This window comes from Amyelois transitella, chromosome 5 (genome assembly GCF_032362555.1).
Source record: "Amyelois transitella isolate CPQ chromosome 5, ilAmyTran1.1, whole genome shotgun sequence".
NCBI lineage: Eukaryota > Metazoa > Arthropoda > Insecta > Lepidoptera > Pyralidae > Amyelois > Amyelois transitella.
In genome coordinates, this window is record NC_083508.1 from 9,873,772 (window position 1) to 9,886,843 (window position 13,072).

Genomic DNA, 13,072 nt, shown 5'->3' on the forward strand with positions numbered 1-13,072 from the left:
GTTTACCTGGATAATCTGTTCTATAGCGTGGAAAGAAAAGTCGAAGAAAAAGAAGTTAGAACCAACGCATGATATCACAGCACATCGCATAGTAAAATAAAAATAGCAAAAAAATAGTTACCATGTACAAGCGGCGATTACTTTGAAAGAGACCAAGGCAGGTCATGGAAGTAGGTCATATGTTAGAGTTTGTAATGCGGGCTAAAGGATGGCATCGCTTTGAAACCGGTTCATCGCGCGCGGTGAACTAATTCAATTACCTACTGCCACTGTGTGCCACGCGATGGTTGGGTGTACCGTTTAAACATTGACTCGATAAGTATTTTTTAATAGATTAACAGCACTGCTATGTTTAATGTAAAAGCATATGATTGGATATTGATGAGTAAAAAATAACTTAGGGCTGTGTTCCCACTTTATCTTCTATTTTACTGTCCAGCTATCAAGAAATATAACCTTATATATATAAAATTCTCGTGTCACAATGTTCGTTACCGTACTCCTCCGAAACGGCTTGACCGTTTCTCATGAAATTTTGAGAGCCCTTCTATTTTTCATACCCCTACCTATTACCATATCTTAAAAAAATATTTAATGACAAAACAACGTTTGCCGGTTTTATATAAAATATAGTTTTATATAATAATCTGTCAAGTTATTTAAAAACAAATTATGATGCATTGCATAAACGGAACATTACCACTTGGCTACAAAACTGTTCTAACTCCAATATTTTAAACCAGGAAGCTGATATGCAATGTAATAGAGAATAAATCAAAATCAAAGTTACAGCAACAAAAACCCCTGCTATATTCGACACCACTGCCAAAAATCATAACAGACACAGGTGGATTTGAAACGATAGTTCTGAAAAGAGAATATTTGAAAATAACGGCGATATTGCGATTGAAAATAACGCAGGACCGGCCGTGTGATCCTAAATTAGATAAGTCGGCGAACCTGTGGCGTGACCGGGCATAGAAAGCTTTGACACGGACTATCACGTGTGCTGAACTCTTGCTGAACTAATTCTATTACCAACGCCTCGCTAGCGCGTAAGTTAATATAGTTGTCGGGTGGAAACGCAACGATGGCTAACGCGTTAGTTAAGCGGTCGGGTGGCTCGTTTTATCGCGTTATAGATTCATTTTTTAAATTTTTCATATTATTTTTTTAGTACGGCTTGGTTTTCAAGAAATTTATACCGATCTAATGGCAACGTCAACTCTACGACGGTCAGTTTTAAGCATTTACCATGAGTGGAAAATTCAAATAATATGGGTTTTAACTAGTGTTTTTATTAGTCTGATGAAAAATCTTGTATTCCTTTTTTTTATTCTAGTAAGGGAAAGGTTTGTTAATTTGGGTTACAAATGTGGCTTCCCGAGACTGATTCCATGTACAAGGGACGCTAAAATGAAAGGCTGTCAAGATTACCCTACAGTGATGATTTTTTTAATTATAAATCAATACTATTAATAATAATCTACTTGTACAATGACTAAAAGTCACTTAGAATAGTACCTTCACTCAGAAACTTTAATTTACCTATAATATTTATACAATATTAAACCTATAAAAATGCTAACTTCAAAATAAGGGAAATGCAAATACTTCCACAATCCCCTAAGGCTTTTCCGCTGTGACAGAACTATCAACTCTAAGTAAATTTACACAGCGAAAAAGGATTCTAGCATTGTAATATTTCAGCTTTGAAAATGATGGTTCTTACTTCTAGTGAAGTGTAAGAGCTGGAAGATTTTCTGGGATTGGTTTTAGAACTTATGTTATTTACCTTCATTTAGGATTTTATGAGAATGTAATCTTATGAGAAAGTTTAGTATAGTTAGTCCTAAAGCTAGTCCGAGAAAGTATTAAACAATATGATGATGGCCTTGATGTAGTGATAACTTCCTTGCCTCTCAACCGAACGTGCGAAACTTGGCCAAATTAAAATGACAATATTCTATTCAAATTGATCTGAGTCAAACATAATTATCTTCGTAGGTTTTATATAAAAAATAGTAAGATTATGAAGTACTTAAAATAAAATGTTGCCATCAACATAAAAATAAAATATTCTTCTATAAATACATTTATATGTAGTTTCAATTCCAGGCGCGAAAACTAAACAAAAGGTTATTCTGGGGCGCCACTAGAGAAAGGATAAAGGATTTTTATGGTCGGGCGAGGGTGCGGAAAACCAAGGAGAGACGGGAATTTAAATGGGAATTCCTAATGGAGCAGCGGAACACACACAATGTGTGTGTTTCGGCCGTTGTTACAAAGTAGGACAAATGGGCGCGGATACCGGCGTGCGTAATATTATTTACTATACTGACATACGCTTTTAGTGATATATACATATAAATATCAACGAATTCCATTGTTAATATTTAAACACTCATTCGTTCATATAAGTAGCTAGCTGTCTTGGATGACTGACAGGCCACGTTTAGCTGTTAGACTTAATGATAGATTTGAGATTCAAACAGTGGTTGCTAGCCCATCGTCTAAAAGAAGAATCCCAATTTTATAAGCCTATCCCTTAGTCGCCTTTTACGATATCCATGGGAAAAAGATGGGGTAGTCCTATTATTTTATATATTAGTGCCGGAAACTACACGGCACACACGCACGACAGTTTTAAAACATACACATTAAAAAACTAACTAAAAACTAAAATTAATAAATAAGAATGCCTATTATTTGTTTTATCACCATGTTTTCTCATGACCTGATATATTCCTGAAACCAAATTTTTACCCTATCAGAATAAAAATAAAATCGAACAGCCTTTCCAAATTCTAGCAGAATCCAGATAGAACAAACACAATCAACATTCAGGTAAAAGTTTGCCAAACCTCATGCGAGCAAGCACTCGGCATGTTTGATCCGTTGGTAGCTGGACACTTATCGGCAAGATGACAATGCTATCAAATATGAATTGCCAGAGAATTTTTTTTGTTAACAAATACACCATAGCCGGAAACTAGATAGATTTAAGGCATATTGAATAATCATTGACCACTTTTAATGCAAGAATGCTTTACACATACATATAGTCACATTTATATCCCTTGCGGGGTAGACAGAGTCAACAGTCTCGAAAAGACTGAAAGACCACGTTAAGCTGCTTTGAAGATTAATGTATAGAAGAACTGGCTTTGACCCGCGATTTTGCCCGCGCAAAATTAAAAAAGGCTTTAAATGCCACCTACAGAAGAATACAGGTTTTTCGCAAATCGCATGGGAAATAGTTTTTACCGGGATGAAAGTTCCATTTCATTCTTCGGACTCCTTATTAAATATACCTATAAACGGCCTCTGTGGCTCAGCGGTAGTACGCTTGTCTGTGACACCGGAGGTCCCGGGTTCGAATCCCGGTCAGGGCATGATGAGAAAAGAACTTTTTCTGATTGTCCTGGGTCTTGGATGTTTATCTATATAAGTATTTATTATAAAATATAGTATCGTTGAGTTAGTATCTCGTAACACAAGTTTCGAACTTACTTCGAGGCTAACTCAATCAGTGTAATTTGTCCCGTATATATTTATTTATATTTTATATTTATATACCTGATTTCAAAAAGTTTGGTGCAGTAGATAACGCGTGAAGTGTTTACAAACGAACTTACTTTCGCATTTATAATATTAGTTGTGATAAAAAAAGAAACAGAATTTTAGATTTTTTTGAAAATTCAAAAAAGGTAATATTATTTTATTTGCTTATCTCGTGTGAGCAATCTTCACTCGGCATGTGTGATCGGCTGGGACCGGCAACTATATATTCACCGGCCAAAAGGCAAACCCATCAAATATGAATTCCCCACAGTGCATTTTTTGCTAGCGGATTCAGCAGAGACCGAAATGGCCAATGATTTTGCGATCTATAAAAGGATTGTCAATTTCTGATTAGTTCGATGACAAGTACCTAAGCTAGATCCGTTTTTACCTACAGAAATTACTTGAATAATTTATTTATAGGTACGCGAGTAAATAATAAAACTAATATAATTAAAGACTTTCATACAAATACATATAAATCTTTTCATACTTTTTTTTACTTCATTTACTCTGTACCTATATATTTATAAGTTCTTCAGTTAACAATATATATTTAGGACAAACTTTACGACCTCGATATTTCCCCATTTTCAAATAAAGTAAAAAATTGTTACAATATTGAGGCTTGCATTTCTTTGGATTTTTTAATATTACCTAAGTTTTCCTCTTAAATTACCCGCAGCGCTGAATGGGCGTAGCTCTTTCACAATTTCAATTTAACTTGTAATAAGCTGTGCAACTTGTCGAAATTAACTTACGAGTAGCAAGGAAATAGTCCTTATTTTACCTATTTAAAATGCTAAATAAATTTTGAAGGCGTAAGATATTTGGTTGTATGCCATTTCCACCAGTGCTATGTGCTATTATGATATCGTTAATTAAAGGAGATAATCATGTAGGTCTTTAAAAAACTATAGGGAAATATTGGCTTGGTGACATCTCATTTTTTAATTCTATTATTAAGACGAATTTACTCTTGTAATAAATAACAATTCCATCAACGTATTGGTTATTATACGTATAATCAAACCATCCAGCTGAACGTGATCTGGGAGTATTTTCGAGACGGTTGGCTCTGTCTACCCTATAAGATATAAAGATAAGATGTATGTATTGATAACAAAATGCTTCAAATATGCAAATGTTGCCGTACCAAGCATCGAACCAGCTCTGTACTTTGTGAGTCAAATTGTTTGCGCTTTACAAGTTTGATCGGGGTTATTGATGAGTCCTCTTTTACTTGTACTATCAACAATAGTGTATATTTTAAACCTTAATGCATTGACTTAAGAACCGTTTGTCTAGCAAGTTTTGTTGTTGACTTTCAAGTGGAATGTATAGAGGAATAATTTATGCAGATCAGCGTAATGGTTTGCGACGGATTCCGATGCTATAAAGACGCTGAATGGGGAATAATTTGTACGATGCTTTGTTATTATTGTATGGAGCTACTAAACCGTATTATGATTCATTACATTGCGTGAATTATATGAAAATATTTACGTTTCTTTTTTTCATTTTACTTTCAAAATGTGAACCCCGATCAATTTATAAGATTTTAGATTGTTGATACATACATATAGTTACGTCTATATCCCATGCGGGATAGAAAGAGCCAACAGTCTTGAAAATATTGAAGGGTCACGTTCAGCTGTATGGCTTTGTGATAGAATGGAGAGTCAAATTTAGTCGACTTTCACGATATCCATGAAAAATATATGGAATGGTTCTTTTCTGAAAAAAAAAGGAAAGCTTGTTCATATTTTTTAACAAATAAGCCAATTAAGTAACTCTATTTATAAAAGCGTTTGCCTACATTGGCTAGCTTTCTAGCTTAAAACTTTCTTGATTGAACCTGACTCAAATCAAAACTTCAATTTTATTTAGAATCCAATATAATCTAGGTATTTTAATCTTATCTTTTCTCCGTGCCAAAGCCTATAGCTTTGGCACGGAGAAAAAATAACACTAAAATACACGCTCTGCAGTATCAAAATAATAAAAGTGTCACGACCAAACCTTTGGCCAAAATACACAGTAGGAGCGAATAATGTTGATACTTTACAAATAAATAAACAAAATAAATCTGGCCAAGTGCGCTTGGATCAACAAAGAAATGGGTCAGTAGCTACGTGAGACGTTATGTTGTTATTATTTTTTTTTTTGGGACAAATTAATTATTAATTAATTTTTGTAACTTGTAGCAGTGCTTGATGTTTGTAGAACTTTTGCATACCTTTCAAAAATGTGTTTACTGTAACTTGTTTTAAATTATTGTTGTTTTCAAACACTTATTTTATCTTATTGTCATGCTTTTTTATTTACTCTTAGCTATTTAATTTTTAAGGAAAGCGAAAAAGATAAGATTTATTGAATATTATTATTATTTAAAAACGACATATTATTTTAAAAAGAAAATATGGAACCACTGCCGGAGTAATAAAATAAAAAAATAGTCTTATTAATTATTAATATATTTGCAGAACATTAATGACATCCATTGCTCCTGTTTAGCTACAGACGCCTAAAAAGTCCCGAAAATCCGTCGAATCCCGGGTCCTTCCTTAGTAAACACCATTACTGGATCCTGCTATAAACCGGCCAAGATAAGATGAATGGAGACCGTGACCGTAAAGCATTTTATACAGTGTTTTCCTTACATTGTCGTGTATTGGCATATGGGCTGCCAAAATGATGAAGAAGATGTTTCTATTATATTTATTTTGTATTTTTTAGAAGTTATCATTGACTATTATTATATATCATTGATTATATTGGATCTAGGACTATCTCGTAACGGATAAATACGTGTTTATTTATTAATTAAAAATTTTATTGATCCTCAAAGGTATAAAAGATGAACTGTATATATGTATATTTGTTGTAAGTACAATGGTAGAAGAGTTATCTCTTCAACGATTTTGAATCTAAAATGTAACATTTTAGACCTATATAGACCTTTTGTATTATGACTTCTTCTCCCTAAGTAAACCAACATATTTTTTACCATAATTAGAGTATTTACGTAATTATAAATGTCACTTTCACGGTATTTGCAGTTTTTTAAAACGTGCCATAAATCTTGAAATTTTAATATTGACACTCGGTTGTCAATAGCACCCGTAGTCAGGGAAACAAAGGAAGGCGCTCGTGAAACATACATCGCTTTTAAAGTTGTATTGGGCGATAGAGATTTGCTGACGTCAAACAAAGTACCTATTATAAGTTGCTACTCGGCTTCTGAAAATAAAACTTATGACATTTAGGTTTTAATAGCAAAATTAGGTATCATTTAGGACAATTATTTGAAAAACTAAAGTAAATTAAAATTTTATAGTTAAATAAAATGTATGTGTTGTTTGTGCTATATGGTTGTATCTAATTAACATAATTTTTATACTTCTCATTAATAGCAAATCGAATTATATAGTAACTTCAATTTGACTGTAGAATGGCTACACCACCGTAGCCTGTGCTACGTTCACGCTACGAGTTAAAGTCTCCGCCGTAGACTCGGTACAGTACAATAAATATTGTATGCAACAATTGTTCAATTATTTGTAGACGCAAGTATTTCTCTTGGACTTGTAATATCAAGCGTATATAATATGCTAACACTGATCACTATTACCATGCCCTCTTTACTTTTTGGTTAACTGTATAGAATCTTATTCTACTAATATTATAAATGCGAAAGTTTGCAATGATGTATATATGTTTCTTATTTCACGCAATAACTACTGAACTGATTTTCGACTTTGTAATTGTAAAGCTTAGACAGTGGATTGACATATTAAGTAGGAATATTTAAAGATTTAAGGCGTACGAAGTCGAACAGCTAGTTTAACTATACAGATTAATAAAAAGAACCAATCAAATGCGTAAAAATATCGTAGTTCAACGTCAAACCGCCTCAGTGCTATTGTTAGCGAAATCGACAAACATGGCGTTCCGATACACGCTCAAACGAATCTATCGAAGCAATTTTTTTTGCTTTACAATGTTGCCACCGCAACGTTCCGATCTCTCATTAGCCTCGCGGGTGCAATTCTGTTCTCTGTATTTTACAATGAATTAACTAGAGTTTGAGTAGCAATAGATTCTTTAGCCAATTTGTCTGCTTGTACGTGAGAAGAGATTTGTTTGAGCGCTTTTTTGGTGTTATAATTATTGTTTGTTTGTTTGTTTGTAAACTCTTTATTGCACATAAAAAAAAAAATATAACAAAAATAAAACAGTCATTGGATATAGAAGAATATGTACAATGGCGGACTTATCCCAATCGGGATTTCTTCCAGTCAACCAAAATAAATAGGAAAATCCAAAATAAAAGAGGCAGCGCAGATTAAAAGCATTGAGGATGCGTTACAACAATCTATTAATTACAAACTAGTTAATGATAAACATACATAAATAAAATATATATAAACTTACATAAATATAAGTACACTCAAATGTTAGATGCATCAGAATACAGTCTTTTGATTAGTGTTTTAAAAGAACTAAGTTTAAGGGCAGATCTCGTATCTTGGGGAAGATCATTCCAAAGTTGAGCAGAACGTACACTAAAATATAAGCCATAAGTTCGAGAGAAATAAGGAGGAATAAGTAATTTGGGATTGTTATGAGACCGCAAACGACTATCCGTCTCACGGAACGAGAAATTTTCATGAAGATAGTGGGGGAAAGAAGGATTAAAAAGGACATTAAACAAGAGAGATAGTGTGTGAACATTACGTCTAAGGCGAATTGGGAGCCAATTTAATTGGCGACGAAACTCTGAAACATGATCGAACTTTCGAAGACCGAAAACAAAGCGAATGCCCTGGTTTTGTAAACGCTCTAACTTGTCAAGCAATTCCTCAGTAATGTTCAAACAAGCAACATCTGAATAATCTAGAATAGGAAAGAGAAGCGACTGGACAAGCACAGCTTTAGTGACGACGGGTAAAAATTTTTGCATTCGGCGAAGTGAATGTAACGACACATACATCTTACGGCTGATTTCATTGATATAGGGAATCCACGAGAGGGTCTGGTCAATGATGATACCCAGATTAGTCACTTTGGGAGATAAAGGAATAATTTTGTTATTCAGAACCAAGCTAGGAACCATCACATTTTCCAGTTTAGAAATATAATGCGGACTACCATTATTATGAGTATGATGCATTTCTTTAGCTTCAGTCCGACTTAAGACAATTCAGGATCTCATCCAGTTAAGGATCCATGTTCATAGAGTCTCCTCTACAGAGTGGTGAGTAACTGGGACTCAAGTCAAAAGGAAGATATCTATCCATATTATTGCAATTTTGCAATGTGGAAAGAAGACCTTATTTTTTAGTAAATTGAATTTTATTAATAGACTGCACTAGGAATTGAAATCCAATAGTTAAATTGCGCGGAATTGCAAACCGGACAATATTGCAAATAATAAAAATACAGAAGTATAAGCACGAGATTCTTTTAATTTATGAAAAGATTATATGATATAACTTCAGTGTAAAGTTTATACCTACTGACCTCTTCTGCTTTCTCCACACTTACTATGAGTACTCTTTTTATACTTACTCGACGATAACATGTAATCTAAACATCTCCCTTGTTCAAGACATTCTTCTATATAATCCTTAAAAGTTCGATGAGGATAAGGATCACGTCTCTTGCGAGTAAGACAGGGCCAACAGTCTTGAACAACATACATATAAGTAATAAATCCATATAATATACATCTGCACTTTAATTATTTTACATTAGACACCGTTCAGAGTATCATCGCGATGAACATTGTTGATTCAGTTTGATTGTATTTTGCTTCTTAATTGGATAACGAGTTTTGATTTTGTATGTACATTTCTGATTCCAATGGTTTGTAAATTTATCAAAGTTGGATTGTTGAATGAGAAAAGTTAAACATGCAAATAATTGAGAGATTGATGGTTGAGGAATAGACTTAATGACATTTTAAAACGAACATCCCAACAGAGCTTGTTCGTAATTTAAATACTGATGTAATTTCTTTCAGGCGACCAGTATTAGGTACCGAAATAAATAAGAAACAAGAACAATAAACTTTTATGCAATAATTTATACCAACATCAACAACAGTGTACACGTATTAAAAATTAATCTTCTTCCTCCTGGCTTTAGTCCCGGTTGCATCCTCACCTCTCTGGAGAGGAGCCCGGGGTATGCCTCTGACCATGGATTTTAGATTGGGTGAGACAGGTTTTTACACGAAGCGACGTCTCAAATTTTAATGATTCATGACAAATCTTTCATTACAAAAATGCAAAGCCCACGCCCTACAAAAACTTTACCTAAATCACAGCACCGCGCCGCCCTCAAAAGGCAACCATCCCATAACTCTTAGTTCTAACGCTGTCCTACAAAACGGATGCATCCCATCTAAGTGCCATATCGTCGCAATCAAAGAGAGAGCTTTTACAGTCGTTCCCAAAAGTTTCCGCTTTGTTTCAAGGAGCTTGCGAATGGGAACATGTGGATTGTGGGTATTGTCTCCAATTGAGTTTAAAGATATCGCCACTGTTTTGTTGGTGGTGTTATCATTCCTTCCGTAATGGTATTTCCCTTTTGTTCACGAAATATTTTCTTATCAGTATTATGCCATCTGCTTAGGAGTGTTACGACTATATAATGATGTTTGTATGTAAATGCCTAAACTAATTAAGACCATCATAAGGTGATACTACGATTATAATAATATATTATAAATGTTTGTTTTTATAATAGTAGTTTTACACGAAACATGTTTTAGTTTGAATATAATTTCAAGGAGCTCATTTTATAGTCGGGAAGCTCATTTAGCTCACAGGAGTTATAGTATCTGTACGAGTACTTGTTAAAATTAAAACGTCAGTTATTATCACGGAAATTAACCAAAGTGATGGTATGTATGTAAAGATGAGGGAGAGAGAGAGAGAGAGATTTTTAGAACAATAACCAGGTTTGGTTTATTAAACAGATAAGTTTTTTTTATAATATTATCCTAATATATTACTAAATCGCCCTCAATATTTCTGTGCGCTTTTTACTTTACATTAAACATGTAAGATGCTCAACTCCCCGTGTATTTATTGTTTAGGCAATCATCTTGAAAGCGCTTGGCAACTTGCGTTCGTCATACGGGCTGGCTTTGTTTGGAGTCTAGTTGTAACACGTCTTTTGGATGCGAACAGTTTGCCTACAAAGTTTTGTTGTATTGACATTAAACAGTATATTAATACGCAAAATAGAGCCTATAAATATGATAATGACCTTTCCATAGGCTAAAACTATCACTCGCTGTTCATAAAGTCACCAATTTTGAAATTCTTAGTTTCTTAAAACAAAGTTGTAAATTTTTCATTAGAAAAGTTCTATTTCCATCAGCCCTGGCCAGCCCTGCGGTGTCACAAACAAGCGCATTACCACTGCGCCACAGAGACCGTCCATACTTTACTAGTCCAGAGGCCGGCCGTCCAACAAAGGTCAATAATAAGCCTTCACACTGGTCATTTGTCACCTGATTCTCTTCTCTTTCAATCAAAAGAAAGGCTTGTCGATTGGGTATTTATTTTGGGTGATTTCTTAAAGGAATAGGCTGGTAACCTATTGCTGTTGTAATTCTATCAATAAGCTTACCATAATTTTAAAACTTAGACAATAATCATTTACTTTATCTTCTCCCCAGGTTGCAACAGAACGTATTATGGTGACATTGGACGGACATACGAACTGGAACTCCATCGCCCTAGAGAAGATTTAGTGCCGTATGTGTGTCTGATCACCATCTCAGCTCCAGGAGGTATCCACGGAGATTTAGTACAGGTAAGTACGATTGTACGTCTACCCCCTGTTACACCATTGTTGGCTCTGTCTGCCCCGCAAGGGATAAAGAGTTGATTATATGCGAGTATGCACGTATGCAAGTACAATTGCACGAGTTCGATACATACGAGTCTACCATCATAGATACCGTCATAATTTAAGCCTAAGTCCTGTTTTAAATATTAAGTTACAAAGTCTGCTTATTAATTTAGGATTCCTCTTTTTGGCTATTGGTCTATTAACCTTTTGTGACTATTGGCTTTTTTGTGTATGTACTATTCGCAGTTCAACATTCGACATTTATTTTAGTTATTTACAGTAGATCAACTACTGTAAATAACTAAAATAAATGTCAACGAGCTATAATTGTTAATTAAACGCTGACTCAGTTTATATTACAATCGATTTGACTACTGAACTGTTATAGCAAGAAAACCTCCTCGGAGTATATATAAAAAAAAGAACTGTTAACCCCAAATAAGTTCAAAGATACAATAGTAATCGAATTCGATATAAGAATTCCTTAAAAATGAACAAAATATTACCTATTGAAATTTTACTATGTTAGTATCCTACTTAAGTTTAGTAAAAAGAAATTCCTTTGAAATTGTTCCGTATGATATGTTTCAAATACCGAGTATGAATTCTCTGATATGGAAAATATTCTTTCACAAAAGAAGTTTATTTCTCGAGTGACATACTTAAATATGATACGTGTAGATAATGTAGATTTTTACGAAAGGAAGATATTTCTCGAACAAGATATAGTACTTAATTGATTTCTATTTTTATAATCAATTATCTCCGTTTATCGTATAATTTTTTATAAGGGTCAATTTGTGTATGTGACAACATCAAAATATGTATTATAAATAAATGTAAATATTAAATTTGTTATCTCTATGTCATGTTTGATAGCACTTGTGTGTAAGTTTTACGCCAGATATAAAAAATATAGTAGTCTCTGCCTACTCCTCCGGGAAAGAGGCGTGATTTTATGTATGTATGTATGTATAAAAAAATATATAAAAGTGGATGAACGCAAGTGGATGGATGAGTATGTAAGGATCGTGCAACTGAAAAGATATAGCGTCTACTTACTCTTCTAAGTGTGTGTGAGTACTTATGTATATTTAAAAATTACCGATGTTATGTGTTTTTTATCACTTACACAGTACTTAATCGCTTTATCGGCCACACATACCGCCACCTTGTCACTTTCAATTTACTTAATATTACCGAAATATTGGGAACAAATGGCCATATGTGTTATCAATTTAATTCAGTACACTATACATATACATACGTGACATAAAATATAAACACGTCTTTATCCCTTACGGGACAGACAGAGCCTATACGCCTGAATTCTAATGGAGGTTTTGCTTTCACAAATTATAGTCTAAACTTTAATTACGTATGCATTTAACATTCACCACATACATACATAGCGTCTTTAACATTCCGATTTCTATGCTTGTTATAATTTTAAAAATTTAATAGAGTGTATGTAAAACGAAATTTTTCTTTTAAAATATAAATTCTTCTATAACAAGAACAAAAATGGAGTTTCGTGTCGCATTAAACGAGAATATTCGACTTAATAATAAATGCATTTAACCATTTCCTGTAATTTCAATAAAAACGGCATTAATAGCAATGGCGCAAAATATTT

General features: G+C 33.7%; 1 protein-coding gene across 1 annotated transcript in view; it reads left to right on the forward strand.

The window, feature by feature from the left end:
* Nucleotides 1-13,072, forward strand: part of LOC106134479 (uncharacterized) — a 67,959-nt gene that overhangs the window by 14,765 nt on the left and 40,122 nt on the right. The window contains exon 2 of the mRNA XM_013334541.2: nucleotides 11,261-11,397. The gene's annotated coding sequence lies outside the window, so the exon portion shown is untranslated. The remainder of the gene's footprint in view (nucleotides 1-11,260; nucleotides 11,398-13,072) is intronic.